The 14,875-nt window shown below is 39.9% G+C and overlaps 2 protein-coding genes across 2 annotated transcripts in view; both read right to left on the reverse strand.

Annotated features, from left to right (window-relative positions):
• LOC135710126 (F-BAR domain only protein 2) overlaps positions 1-7,420 on the reverse strand; it is a 103,627-nt gene extending 96,207 nt beyond the window's left edge. The window contains exons 1-2 of the mRNA XM_065232614.1: positions 7,329-7,420; positions 6,995-7,272 (exon numbers count right to left, since the gene is read on the reverse strand). The gene's annotated coding sequence lies outside the window, so the exon portion shown is untranslated. The remainder of the gene's footprint in view (positions 1-6,994; positions 7,273-7,328) is intronic.
• ATPsynO (ATP synthase subunit O, mitochondrial) overlaps positions 1-14,875 on the reverse strand; it is a 172,016-nt gene that overhangs the window by 34,543 nt on the left and 122,598 nt on the right. The gene's annotated exons all lie outside the window — the stretch shown is intronic.

Here is a 14,875-nt window from a genome sequence, read left to right on the forward strand (position 1 = left end):
TTGATTGTTGGTATCACCTTATTAACCAACCGGTGGAAAGTAACGATTTAAAATTGGCTCACTACTTGACTAGCCTATTGGTCCCAAGTAAACCGATTAACGTATCCCATTCTAGTCAAAATTCTAGTACTACACTATGTTTGTTTTGATTCGCTATGAACACAGAAAAAAAAAGTTGTTGAATATTACATCCAAACAGCTGCACAGAGGTCATTCCGCCGGTTGTGTAATATTACGTTGTACGATGTACATTAGGGTGTTTCATTTTGAAAAAAGTGATGAATTTTTGATAGGCCACCCTCCAGTTCGATTCATAGCCCCAAAATATGAACCTGTGCAAAAAATGGTAAAGATTGATGAAGGTTTAGAGGTCGCGCCAATGATTTGGATTTTGTATGGAGATTTTGGTGAATTAGTATGGGAAATTATTGATTTTCGTTTACATTGCTCTAACTTTGGTTGTAGTTGTCCAAACGTTGAAAAAAAAATATGTGGTTGTCATGACAATGATCAACAAGCCAGTTGTTGTTGCGATGAAATTGGCGTTGTTGCCTTGTACATATTCATCTGTCAATTTACCCTATTTTGCCATTTTTTCACATTTTTATAATTCTTGATACGCTGCAAAACTGAGCGTAGCAACTGTAGGCTTTTTGTTTATTGCCATAGCAATAACATACTAAATTTTTTCGACATTTGGACAAGTAGAAGCAAAGTTATAGCGATATAAGCGATTTTTTAAATTCTTCCATAGTAATTCCCATACAAATTTCAAATCATTGGCGCGACCTCTAAACCTTCATCAATCTTTACCAATTTTTGCACAGGTTCATATTTTGGGGCTATGAATCGAACTGGAGGGTGGCCCATCAGAAATTCATCACTTTTTTCAGAATGAAGCACCCTAATGTACATCTATTGATGTAATATTGTATCTGCTTTTTGCTATAACATCATTATTTCATACATCAGCTTGAATTACGTTGATCGATATTACATTTTTTTTGCTGTGAAAGTTTGACAGATAAAATGAGGGGTTCGTGGATTTTCCGTTTGTGTCGAGGGATGCATCGATTAGCTTGGGACTGAAGAGAGTACCAGAGCTGAGCCAAAAAGTTGATCACGTTTCTTCGGGACCTACTAGTCTTAGAGTTACCTCTATGGTTTAACAGTTCGATAGTTAGATTTTGGTTTCAGTCTGCGTAACTCTTCTATTATCAGCTCTGGATTGGTCTATTTGAAAAGTGACGTGAGAAATATTTTGATTGCAAACGTTTCCACAGAAGGAAGTTCGAGCCGCTTTCGATGCTGCCAACGAAAGTTCCGGTGGATTTTTCTGAATTCTCGACGGAGGAGCTTCCAGTCAATTCCGCTGGAGATTTCGGATGCTACCGACGAAACTCCGTTGGAATTTCAGACGTTGTCGACGGAGCAAGTTCCAGTCGATTCCGGTGGAAATTGTCGATGCTGACAACGGAAATTACGGTGGATTTTTTTTTTTGTATTATCGACCGAGCAGGATCCAGACGATTTCGGTGAAGATTTTCGATATTGCCAACGAGAGTTCCATGTGGTTTTTCTTATCGTTGTCACGAAGGAGGTTTCAGTCAAGTCCGATGGATATTTTCGATGCTTCCAACGAAAGCTCTAGTGAAATTTTCTGACGTTACCAACGGAGGAGGCTTAAGTCGATTTAGGTGGAGATTTTCGATGCTGTCAAAGAAAGTTCCAGTGGATTTTCCTGAATTCTCGACGAAATTGAATGGAGCCTCCTCCGTAGACTTCGTTAGGAAACTCCGCGGAAATCCAATGGAACTTTCGCAGGCAGCATGAAAAAGCTCCACCGAAAACGACAATGTTAGACAACTCCGCTTGAATCCACCGGAACTTTCGTTGGCAGCATTTTTTCAATCCTCGACGGAGCAGGTTCTAGTCGATTCTGGTGAAAATTTCGGTGCCGGTTGCATTCGATTTCGGTAGATATTTTCGATACAACCAACGAAAGTTCCAGTGAATTATTCTGACTCGACAGAAGAGGTTCCAATCGATTCCGGTGAAGATTTTGGATGCTGCCAACAAAAGTTCTAGTCTGACATTGTCGACGGAACAAGTTACAGCAGACTCCGGTGTACATTTTCGATGCTGCTAACGAAAAATCCAGTGTATTTTTCTGAATTATTGGCGGGTTCTAGTCGATTCAGGTGCAGATTTGTTATGGTGAAAACGAAAGTTCCAGTGGTAAATTCTGAAGTTTTTGACGGAGAAGATTCCAGTCGATTCTGGTGGAGATATTCGATGTTGCAAGCAAAAGTTTCAGTGGATTTAAGCGGAGTTTTCTAACATTCCCCCCAATTCTGCGAAACACGTGACTCTCTTTCACCGGTGATTTGTACGGAGAATTACCTCACCGGTGATAGAGAGTCACGTGAGCTTCCTGTCGTTTTTGGTGGAGATTTTTGATGCTGCCAACGAAAATTCCAGTGGATTTTCCTGAATTCTCAACGGAATGGAATGGAACCTCCTCCGTAGACTTCGCGGAAATCCACTGGAACTTTCGTAGGCAGTATCGAAAATCTTTACCGAAATCGTCCGGAACCTGCCAGCAAACTCATTTAAATTGTCTGGAACTCGGTCTGGAACGATTCTTCTTCTTCTTCATTCCTTTATTTAACGTCGGTCTCTGTTCCGCAATCTAGTGCCAATCACCGACGGACATCGATTGCCATCCATTGACGGCAATCGAATGTGCAAGGAAGGCAGCTTCCACACCTGCGTAGGATATCGCACCCATTCAACACACATGGGCCGGGACCAACGACTTTACTTCCCTTCCGAAGGAAGACGTGACCAGAGATTTTTATGCCTCAGAAAAATCCCACCGACCTCGGCTGGGATTGAACCCAGACCCATTGGGGTGTGAGAAAGCAGTCACGCTTACCACTACACCACCGGTGCCGGCGTCTGGAACGATTGAAGTCTTCGTTTTACCAGCGTGATTTTTTGCCTTTTTTGTAATTTCATAATTTACACTGAAGTAAAAAGTCACTCATCGTGCTTTCCGACAGATGACATAATAAATAGCGCAAATCTTTTTAATCCCGTCTAATCTTTCCTAATCATTTAAATGCATCAAGTAGAGATTACAATGTCTTCTCCCTCGGTTCTGTTGTAGAGAAAATTGTAAAGCTTGAATGAGGGATCCTGTGCATGGAATTGGAAAATTGAGGACCGCATTTCTTAATGTTTCCTGTATCGCAAATGAATGTCTTTGAGTCCAAGATTTTGAAAATTTGTGAAATTTTTTGTCTCAGCCGTTTGATTTATTTTAAGTTAGAAATAAAAAAAAGTCCGGAATTTCGATTATAAGTTACCGAATCATGATGACATGGGATATATAAATCTTTCATGATATTTCACAAGGTTTCCGAAGTCTCGAAATCTTGAAAACTTTCTCAAATCTATTTCTTGATTTTATTTCTATGTCTAAGATCTTAATAATCTGTTTCGGTACTCTTCTCTAGTCTCGGTACTTTCTCTAGCATATAATTAATATTTTTTCAATACACTCTACTAACTACTGATTGTCTACAAATTCTTTGGATTCTCCTTCGAATTCTCCTAAACATTAAGTTGCAATTTTCCTCAGCGTTTTATGAATATTCTCTCAAAACCTCAATGGAATTGATTCTTGAATTACTTTTGAATTCTGCTCATGGAATTTTCCAAATCGATTACCGTTCCCTATTCTAGTCGAAATTCTAGTACTACACTATGTTTGTTTTGATTTGCTATGAAAGTTTGACAGATAAAACGAGGGGTTCGTGGATTTTCCTATGTTTCGAGGGGTGCATCGATTGGCTTGGGACCGAAGACAGTACCAGAACTGAGCCAAAAAGTTTAGCACTTTTCCAAAACAGATGTTGTTTTGATCTGTTTGCCACATTTCTTCAATTTACGCTTGATAATTGCCCAAACTTTGTCGATCGGACGACAATCTGGACAATTTGGTGGATTGATACTTTTTTTCAATCAAATCGACATTATTTTGCTAATACCATTCAATGACATCCCTGCTGTAATGGCAGCTGGCTAAGTCGGGACAGAACTTTAGGACCGTCGTGTGACTAAATGAATGGCAAAATTCTCTTCTGGAGACATTCCTCCTTATAAAATTGTCCATTCATGGTCGTTCCAGTGATGAAAACCTTTGATTTCTTACCACAACTGCAGATGCCTTGCTAAATCATCAACTTGCGAGCGAATTTAAGACAACTTTTAACGCTTGGTAAACTATTTGACCCGGGATTTAGACTGGAAAGTCCATTTTTACGTGAGTTTCATCGTAAGTTTTCAACGTGAGTGTGCAGAATTTTCTCACGTCTCTCGCGCTCCACCTTCGACAACTTGTAAACGTGTAAACGTCTGTATGAATCCGGATGAAATCTTCACCACTGAATAAATAATCCTGTGCGCTCATGGGCGCTTGGAATTCCATTTCGATATGGACTGTATAATGGTTGGTACAATAATGCGCTTCTCCGCAGTAGTTGTAGTAAAATTTACGTTTATTTTCTGTTTTTTTTTTTTATGTATCAACATTTGGTTTAACATTTCAATTGATTAGCCTTTGGCTCTTCATCTTTGTTCTAGTTATTCTAATGTGATGATTGCGTTTAGCGCTAATTTACAGAATACCCTTTATGGGATTGTTTTGGTTTGCGCCTCTCCGCGCGAAGATGACTCATTAAATAAATACATTTTGACTTCTTCTTTTCTACGAGCTGCCATTGCATCCCCTCCGTGAAGGGAAACAATCCGATCACTGCTCGTTCGGTCAACGCTTCTGGACACATTTGCTTCGTGCGCGAACAAATCCCTCCAGATCAAAACGCTGTCAACACTTTCTTGCTACGAAAACTAGAGAAGCTACAGCAATTAAAATGAAGTGGCCAAATACTAACTGGAACAGACTTTAGGAGCTCTATTTTTGATGGCTTTGGAATGCTACTTATAATTCTTCTGAAATTTTCCTCAACATTTCCATCGAGTTAGCCTCAGAATTATAATGGAACTCCATTTAAAATTATCTTGGAATTCTCCTTTGAACAAACTCGAATTTGTTTGAATTCATTTGGATTAAAATTATCATCATATTAATCTAGTCCAAACATCATTGGAGTTCTTTTCTGAATTCTTTTAACAATATCACAGTTTAAATAAGATCAATCTTAATGTATTCTAAGACTGAGATTTCGAAAATTGTTCAGAAGCTAGAATTTTGAAAATGTTGCCAATGATTCCTATAGTATTTTTTATTAATCCCAAAATTTCTTTTATAAAAATGAAATCTTGAAATTTTTCCCAGTGCAAAATTTAAATATCGTCACACCAAAAATTTGACAAAACCATCAAGCTACTATATATTTTTTCCGAGCTCACACAAACTTCATGTTAATCATACAATGAAGCCATTCTCTCCCTAGCTGAGTCGGTAAAAGCTCAGCTACAAAGCAAGACCATGCTGGAGGTGGCTGGATTCGATTCCCGGTCCGGTCTGAGAATTTTTCGGGTTAGAACATTTCTCGAGTTGTGATTGTACTTGCCACACAATTATACTAGTGCAAAAATTGGCGCAGGCATCGAAAGTTCTCAATTAATAACTGTGGAAGTACATCTAGAACACAGAGAGCACGCAACAAGCTAATGTGCGATAAGCAATAATCTTGAAATGCGAAGAAGAAGAATAAGACAATAGTCAACTCCACCAGAAACCCATTAATTTGACCAACTGTTATTCGATTCTCAGACTTCAAGACATGAGGGATTTCAGAAAATACAGTCCTAAACTCCTAAATTGACAACATTTTTTCGAAATAGGATTAGCAAAATCTAAATAAATAATCACCCAAAGCCTTGAATTTGCTACAAAAGAGCATTGCTTACGTAAGAGCGCTAAAATTTATATTCGAGGCATATTTTTATTAGATTAAATCTTAACTGTGATACCGAACAAGTTGAGTACTTAAGAATTCTGTCAGTGTTCTTACTGCAGCGTAGACCGTAATGAAAGACCGAGCGGCCTGCATTCATCAGCACTCATTCATAATTTTCGACCTTTCGCCTCTCCGTATTTTAAGATTCTCCGCATAGTTCAGCAACTCGATCCACACCACACAAACAACACCAGAGAGAAGAGTAGGTTAAACACAGTGTTGTAAGAAACTTGTTTCGCTGGCTTCTTCCTCCTGAAAAAAATAATAATATATTCTTCTCATCCGTCTTGCTTATTGCCGTTCTGCGTCACTCCACTACTGCAGACTCTTCCCATCCTGTTCCCCACAGGGCAAGTACAAGTAAAACACCTGTGTGTATGTAAAGTAGTATACACTCTCTATCACTTTTGATGTATTTTGGAGAGCTACTCCCCAATCGAAAGCACTTTTTTCGTCTTCAGCCGCGCGAACAGTAACTGGAAACCCAAACAATAAGAACACTATAGCTTCCAGGTCCAGCTCTAGCCGTGTGCACCACTCCTTCCAAAATTCAATTGATTTATTCAATTCAATTGGTCTCTTCTTCTTCTTCTTCTCCGTCTCTGCACTTGTTTTTTTTTTTTCCCGTTATGTTTCTTCTGGGGGCCCAGCGTTCGGCTGGCTGCGCTGCAATTAATTCCAACAACCGGACGAGCAAGTGTAATTCTTTCCAACACTCCCTCCGGTGCTGCTTGTCGTTCGGAACGGAAAAAAAAGAACGACGCACCCACGAAGCGCCGCCCAGCTAGCGCTCCATCATCCACCTCCAAAATATGTACGTACACACAATAAATTATTCAATTTCCTCCTTCATTGTGTGTTACACAACGCGACGGACCGCGATAGAGGTACCCAGCAAAACCGTCATCCGAGACAAGATCACTGACACTTTCTGGACGCACTCCACTCGCCCCCGCCCCGCTTCCTTTTCGAGACGAAACCGCAGTTTAGTAGTTAATCACCTGCATTAGTTGTTCCACTCTTGCCACTGCCGGACTGGGCGCTCCACCCCAGCTTTTTTTTTCTCCTCGGAACACGCACTTTGAAAACTTCCACGACCTGCTTCTGCGGGTGGAAGTTCAACCGAAAACACTGCAAAATTTGCGACTGCGGAAATCGAAACCCTATGCACAGGCAAATCGCTAATGGCCACTGAGAAAAACAACTTCTGCTGCCACTGCACAATCATCCATTCCCGGAGCCATATCTTTATCGACGTGACCAAGAAAACTTTTCTTCACTCGCACACACAGTCTACGTTTGTCTCGCGTCGCATCCGCCGTGAGTTGCTCCTACAAAATTATGTTCGCGGATACCCGTTCCGTATCAAGTATCGACCCGACCGACCGAAATAACAGTCCAGAACTCAATGAAGGAATCTGCTCTGCTCTGTGGCAGACGGATGATGGATGATTTTTTGGCCGTTTTTGACAGCTATGTTTAGAATCCACCGCCCGCCGCCGGCGCTTTGATGACGTGTGTGACATTTACGAGCCTGTAGTGTACAATGCTGAAAATGTGTAAAATATGTTGCCGTCGGTGAACAGTGGGATAAAAGGTAAATAATGGACCGTATCAATAAAAAGAGTACTTTACTTTCCCGTGCTTTTCTTACGGGAAAAGTAAAGTAAACGCTTTTATTCATATGACCTGATGTATTGATAATTTCAAAATAAAAATCGTTGATAAAATTAGAAGTTCTCGTCATTCTAGAACCGCGAGAAAAAGTAAATAGAGTCTTATTTATGCTATGCTAGAAATAGCAGAAGTTTATTACTTTATTTACATAAAATCGAGCATAAAATCACTTGTAGAGTCGTCTCAAAACTGCTCGACAATAATATTATTATTAATTAACAACTTCATTCGAGCAGTTAAAGACGTTTACTACCACTCGAACTTTGAAATAAAACATTACTTTGAGATTTTTTTCTTCCAGAACCCCGAGAAAAGTAGCCAACATTTGTGCGTTTCATAAAAAAAATAGAAATTAGTTGATGAGAAAACTGCCTTCTTTTTGTCTTTGACGTGTTCTTCTTCTTTCACGGAAACGACAGTGCAAAAACGATTTCATTATGGGCGACGCAGTCGACTGCCAAAATACAAGAAAATAGATTCCAAATTGTTGTACAAATTCTCGCGTTTCTATACGTTCGCCCGACCAATCAGGTGCTGGTTCGCGTTTGACAGAAAATTAGTTCAAAAATGTCCCACTATATTGTCTCCTCTTACTCTTAGTTTCAAATAAACCTGCTATTCATCGGTGCTGCTATTTTACCCGATGTGAGGAAAGATACCTCGAGCACAGGTAAACAGACGTATCTCTTTGAAAAAGATTTTCTTAAAAACATAGTATCTCAAAACATAGGACCTCAGTAACGACATCTCTTGGGCTTCTCGCGGAAAACAAGCTTGCTCGATAACTCGCAAACAATATTGCATAAAAGTTCTATAGAATGTATAGAAAGGTCAAAGCGATCCGATGCCAGCGCTACGGCGAGTAGTTCGCGGAACTGATAATATTCAAAACACCCGAATAGAAATTGTAATGTAGGAAACATCAGCAGACATCTTCAATACATTAAATTTTAATGTGTATTGCTGTACCCTTAATGCACAGACAAACAGACATAACACACTGAATATTTCTCATTGTAAAACATCGTCGCTAAAATATTACCGCCATCTGTTGAGTACACTGTGGTGGGTAGTACGCTGAACAGATGGCGGTAGTGTGTAAACGTCAAACGCAAGGGAATTGACTATGCGCGCCACAGGTGGCAGTACTACCAACTGAGATACTTTTAAATTGACCGTGCTTGGTCGATGAACATCTTGTGAGTGTTATGTCTGTTTGTCTGTGCTTAATGTATTCAGACTTCAGTGTGACATTCAAATACATAAAAATACATTAGCCTCAAACGTTACATCAGAATCAAACGTCTTGACGATGTAAAATTTGACATCAGAATACAGCCAATGACAACAGAACCTAACGTTACATTAGAATCAAACTTCATCACGATGTAATTTGTTGCACGCATAAAACATCAGAATACATCCAATGACAACAGAACCAAACGTTACATTAGAATCAAACTTCATCATGATGTAATTTGTTGCACGCATAAAACATCAGAATACATCCAATGAGAACAGAACCAAACGTTACATTAGAATCAAAGTTCATCACGATGTAAATTGTTGTCCCTCGGTCCCTCGCCGCATGCAAAGTTTGTTTTGTCCTGAGTCAGCACTACACGGCGAATGAGAACGACCCAAATTTGAGTTTAGTTCACTCATAAATCGCAAAAAGTGCAGGAACTCAGTTTTGAATTAATTTCCCTGTTTTTCCAGGTTTTCCATGTTTTTCCAGGAAAAAATTTCCGAATATAAGAAAAGTAAAGATTGGATTCTGTGGATTTTCTTCAATCCTAATTTTCCGGAAGATTTTTGAAATTTTCCACAGGAAAACATGAGGCAAATCTCGCGTCACTTTTCAAATAGACCAATGTAACAATTGTAAACAAATCGAGTTAAGCGATACAAACTATTGCTCTTCTGTCATTGTATGTGATACAAAAACATCCATCCAAATTTACTTTCATTTATTTAAGATAACCATTGATCAAAAATTGTCCAATGTACAGTTTGAAATGATGGGTACATGTTTGTTACTTCGGTCATTCGGACTGCCTAACATGATTGGTGCTCATTTTCCAAAGGCGGGGTCAATCTAAAGTTAGGTACTATACTCTGAAATCTGTGAAAGGGAATCTAGTATCATGTAGACAAAACGTCCAATGTAACAATCATTGATTATGTCATTGAGAAAAATCGTCCAATGTAACATGTCCGATGTACAACTCGACTTGTCAAAACGTCCTATGTGATTTTTTCTATGTTGTAGCATGAAATTCAAAGTAAAATTGTGATTTTACTGTTTCTTCTGAATTTTCAACGTTATTATATGCTGACTACATTAAAAATAGTAATGCAAAATGTATTGTTTTTAAACAGTTAAAATAATAATCTGTCGAACTTCAACTTCGATTTTCTCAAAATGGTGGATATGTTACATTGGTCTATTTGAAAAGTGACGCGAGAAATCTCGAGGCAAATTTACTCATCGCTGCGTTCCTGCACTTTTTGCGATTTTGAGTACACTGTATTCAAATTTGGGTTGATCACATTGGCCGTGTACACTGAACCAAAACATCCGCAATACTTCGAATGATTATTGCATTGCTCGAGCCCTCAACAATATGCATTCGAATTTCGGATGATTTTCTTATGGTTGATTTCGTCGTCAGATGATGAACATCCATATGACTGTCATCCAAATACAGGATGATTTTCGGTTGAAAATTAGCTATAAAACATACGGCACTCAGTAGACAAACATTTAAGAATAGTGTGACATGCAAGTGCTTTTAATTAGATTTATAATTTGATTAAGTACAATTCCATACTGAATAGTCATAATAAGCCATTCCATCATAAATACAAAAAAAAAATTGTTTTCTACATCCGAAAACATCCTTAAAACGTTTGGTTCTAATGTCAATAGATTGAAATTTTTGACGTCAGACCGACATTAGAATGGCAAAATTTTGTTCCAAAATTTCTGATGTATACACCATGTTACGTTGCTTAAATACAACTAAATCATAATGTTTTCTAATGTTTGACATCAGGCATACATTTGATTTCGATGCTGATGTAGACATCAGAATCAAACGTTAGGCTAATGTAAATTTCTATTCGGGAACCGTTAAATGCGTGAACGAAGATACACAATGAAGAGGTACGTCTGTTTGTCTGTGCCTCGAGATACCATTGATCAAGTTTTTTTGTCAAAATATTTAGTGGCATAAATACAGAACATAAAAGTACATTTTCTCACTACACTGGAAAATCTCAAACAATCACTACACGCTCAAAAAAAAACAGGCTATTTTGCTATGCCCATTTTGATTTGATTTCAATGGCACAAACTTTCATGACAAAGCAAGCCCGAGCACAAGCCATAAAATAAATTTCGTGTGCACACAGGACAGGGCTCCATCAATTTCCTCGGCTTCTTGTGCGCTAACTAAGCTAGTTCCACATCAATGACATTTATATAAGGTCTGGGCCAACAGGCAGCTTGCTGGTGTTAGAAGCAAAAATGTTGTAAACATTGCTGAACATCTCCGAACAGATAGAAATACGTCACTGCCAACATACTGAGAACAGATAGAAATACGTCACTGCTAACAGCTGTTTCGTGTAAAAAGATAAACATTGCAATAAAATACGAACACCACTAAACATTTGCACATTTCACTAACACCAATAAGCCCTTTGGCCCAGACCTTATATAAACGTCATTGGTTCCACATCACCCCCTCCTCTAATTGTCACTGTTGAGGACAAACTCGTGCGTGATTTCGACGACTATACTGCTACGGTTTCTTATGACTTCCGTAAAGCTGACCACCGTAGCATCATAGATGTATTGTCTAGCATGGTATGGGAGAACATCCTTGATCCAGATGACGTTGAGGCTGCAGCGCAAACCTTTTCACATGTCTTGGCATATGTCATTGACAGACACGTCCCGAAAAGAACTCACCACAAAGTGTTGCACCCTCCCTGGCAGACGAGAGAGCTATGTACATAGGTTGAAGTCAATCAAGAGAGCAGCATTGAGAAGATTTACGAAGTATCGCACGCTTCCTTTGAAACTACATTATGTGAGGCTGAATCACTTGTACCAGCGAGTCAGTCGTGAATGCTTTTCAAGTTTCCAACGAGGCATCCAGCGCAAACTTAAGCTACACCCGAAATCCTTTTGGAACTACGTGAACGAGCAACGCAGGGAATCCGGCCTCCCATCGTCTATGGAATTCAACGGAGAAGTTGCTGCCACTGTTCAGGATATATGCCACCTTTTTTCCGAAAAGTTTGACAGTGTATTCACTAATGAGACACTAACTGACGACTATATTAACCTGGCTGCCAGGAACGTTCCAGTAAACGATCAAACGCTGGGTGCAATTGATGTTAATGCAGAAATGAAAAGGCTGCGACTCTGCTCAAGTCATCCTTCAATCCTGGACCTGATGGAGTTCCATCTGTATTTTTGAAGAGACGTATTGCTAGCTTGTTAATTCCGCTTCTTCGCCTGTTCCGAATGTCTCTCTCAGGTGGCATATTTCCATATTGCTGGAAATTTGCGCACATGTTTCCCGTCCACAAAAAAGGAAAGAAACGAGCTGTGGATAACTATCGAGGAATTACATCGTTAAGTGTCGTTTCGAAGCTATTGGAGCTAGTGATTATGAAACCGTTGCTGTCCCATTGCAAGCAGTATTTGAGTGCTGATCAACATGGGTTTACTGTCGGCCGCTCTACAACTACCAATCTGCTGTGTCTCACATCGTATATAACCGCAAGCATGTCGGATCGGGTTCAAACGGACGTTATTTATTCAGACCTATCAGCAGCATTCGACAAGTTGAACCATGCTATTGCGATTGCTAAACTCGGCAGGCTCGGTGTATGCGGTAATCTTCTGAGTTGGTTTCGATCATATCTTACCGGTCGGCAACTAAAAAAGTTGCCATAGGAGATTGCAGATCAGCTAGCTTCTTCGCCACATCAGGTATACCTCAGGGAAGCCACATGGGACCGTTAATTTTTATACTGTACTTCAACGACGAGCATCTGGTCATCGAAGCTCCTCGGTTATCATATGCAGATGACCTCAAAATCTTCCTACGAATCTGCTCCATTGCTGACTGTCGCTTTCTTCAACGTCAACTGAATATATTCGCTAGTTGGTGCAGGTTAAATGGTAGTGAACCCAGCCAAATGCTCCGCTATTACGTTCTCACGAAAACAACAACCGATAATATTTAGCTATGACCTGCTTGGCTCGACAATCGAACGCATGAATCAGGTGAAAGACTTGGGTGTGATCCGAGGTGTGATCTTGGATTCGCAGCTTTCATTCAAGCAACACATTGCGTATGTTGTTGATAAGGCGTCAAGATATCTACTGTCTAAAATCCCTCTATTGTTCGCTTGTTCGATCGACGCTTGAGTATTGTTCAGCGGTTTGGAACCCAAACTACAACAACGGTGCCGAGAGAATTGAATCTGTTCAACGTCGCTTTCTTCGTTTTGCGTTGCGTAGATTGTCTTAGAATGATCCGTTTCGATTACCCAGTTACGAAAGCCGTTGTCAACTTATCGACCTAGAAGAGACACAAGCAGAGCCCTAACCGTGGCCGATATCCTACAAGGAAGGACAGATTGTGAGGCTATCCTGAGGCAAATTGACCTGAATGTTCAACCCCGACCGCTTCGTAATAACCTTATGCTAAGACTGCCTCTACGTCGCACAAATTATGGAGCGTACGGTGCGATTTGCGGACTGCAGAGAACATTCAACAGAGTTGCATCTGTTTTCGACTTTCATCTCTCCCGTGGTGCGCTTCGTTGAAAGTTGTCTTCTGTTTTTCGCCGGCAGGAATAACTGACTATAAGATATACGTTTTTTATGTTATGACCATGCTTGAATATATTTGTTTTATCATAGTTGATAAGGTTAAAATCATTGGGGCTTCATCCAGCCTGTTGATGTAAAACAACCATAAACAATAAATGCAAGCGATCCCGAAATCATTGCCAATTACTATACTCACCCTGTACTATCTACTGGAGAAGCGAGTTCTTCGACTTTTCGAAGCAGATTTAATACTGCATATAGCACACGACGTGACGTTCTCCAAGTAGGTACGACCCGCAAACAGTTGCCTATCCACGGAAACTCGGAAGCCGCCCGTTTCGGGTGGCCTTCGTGTTCCAGGGTATTTACGGACTGATGGCCAATGTGTCAATCTATGCGGTTCAACCGATTCCTCGACGAAGAACCACCTTTCGATGGGGTGCTGTTTCACAATTGGTACGCTTGTGCGCACTTGGTTGCGATTCAGGAGCGGGGAATCTATAAATCGATCGCATCCGTTCTGCCGGAAGAAGCTGTTTTATAACATTTGAAAGAACTTTGAATTCGAATAAATATCTTTACTATGGCTTAGCATAATTTAGAACGTACCATATTTTTGTCTAACGAGTAACCGTGGTTTTAGCGACAGGGAGTAATTTTCCAGGATTTTGAATTTCTTTCTGCAGCCGAAATTATCAACATAATTTGTCTGTTTTAATTCACGAATAAATCACTCAGAACTCTTCCCAGGATTTCTTAGTAGCGTTTTCCAGATTGTCTCCTTTTAAATAAACATGATATTTTCTTATAACAGTTCCAAAATTATCTGCAGAATACTACACTTTACTTATGCTGGGCCGACATCCTTCAGGTCCCTGGCTCCTTGCCACCAGTTTCCCGTGCGTCCCACACTTCCTAGATCTTGCTCAACTTGGTCTAAGCACCTAGCTCACTGCGTTCCTCTGCGTACTGTACCTACCGGAAGCACCATTTTTGCGGGATTTGTTGCCCTGGTTCTAGGGTACGTAGAATAACGCCATTACGGCTTGTAGGATTTTATCATTGGAAGGAGATTCTTCTTGCTCTCGTGGATCACGTCTTGATCAAGTTTTACGAGGTGGATACCCCACTTCCTATAAAATGGTTGTACCCTGCAACAATGAGTGGATCTAATTATAAACAAACCAATCGCACCAAAATGAACATACATGCATAAATTTTAGATCCTCTTCCTGCATCTAACAAAAAAAATCCTGTTTCATATTTGCGAATAATAGCATTTTAGCTGCAAGGTTGCTTTTACCTTCATTCCTATTCCAACTTTAACCCCTATTATTCTACAGTG

This window comes from Ochlerotatus camptorhynchus, unplaced genomic scaffold (genome assembly GCF_037179485.1).
Source record: "Ochlerotatus camptorhynchus isolate MF236.1 unplaced genomic scaffold, CSIRO-AGI_Acam_v1.1 ptg000370l, whole genome shotgun sequence".
NCBI classification, from domain to species: domain Eukaryota; kingdom Metazoa; phylum Arthropoda; class Insecta; order Diptera; family Culicidae; genus Ochlerotatus; species Ochlerotatus camptorhynchus.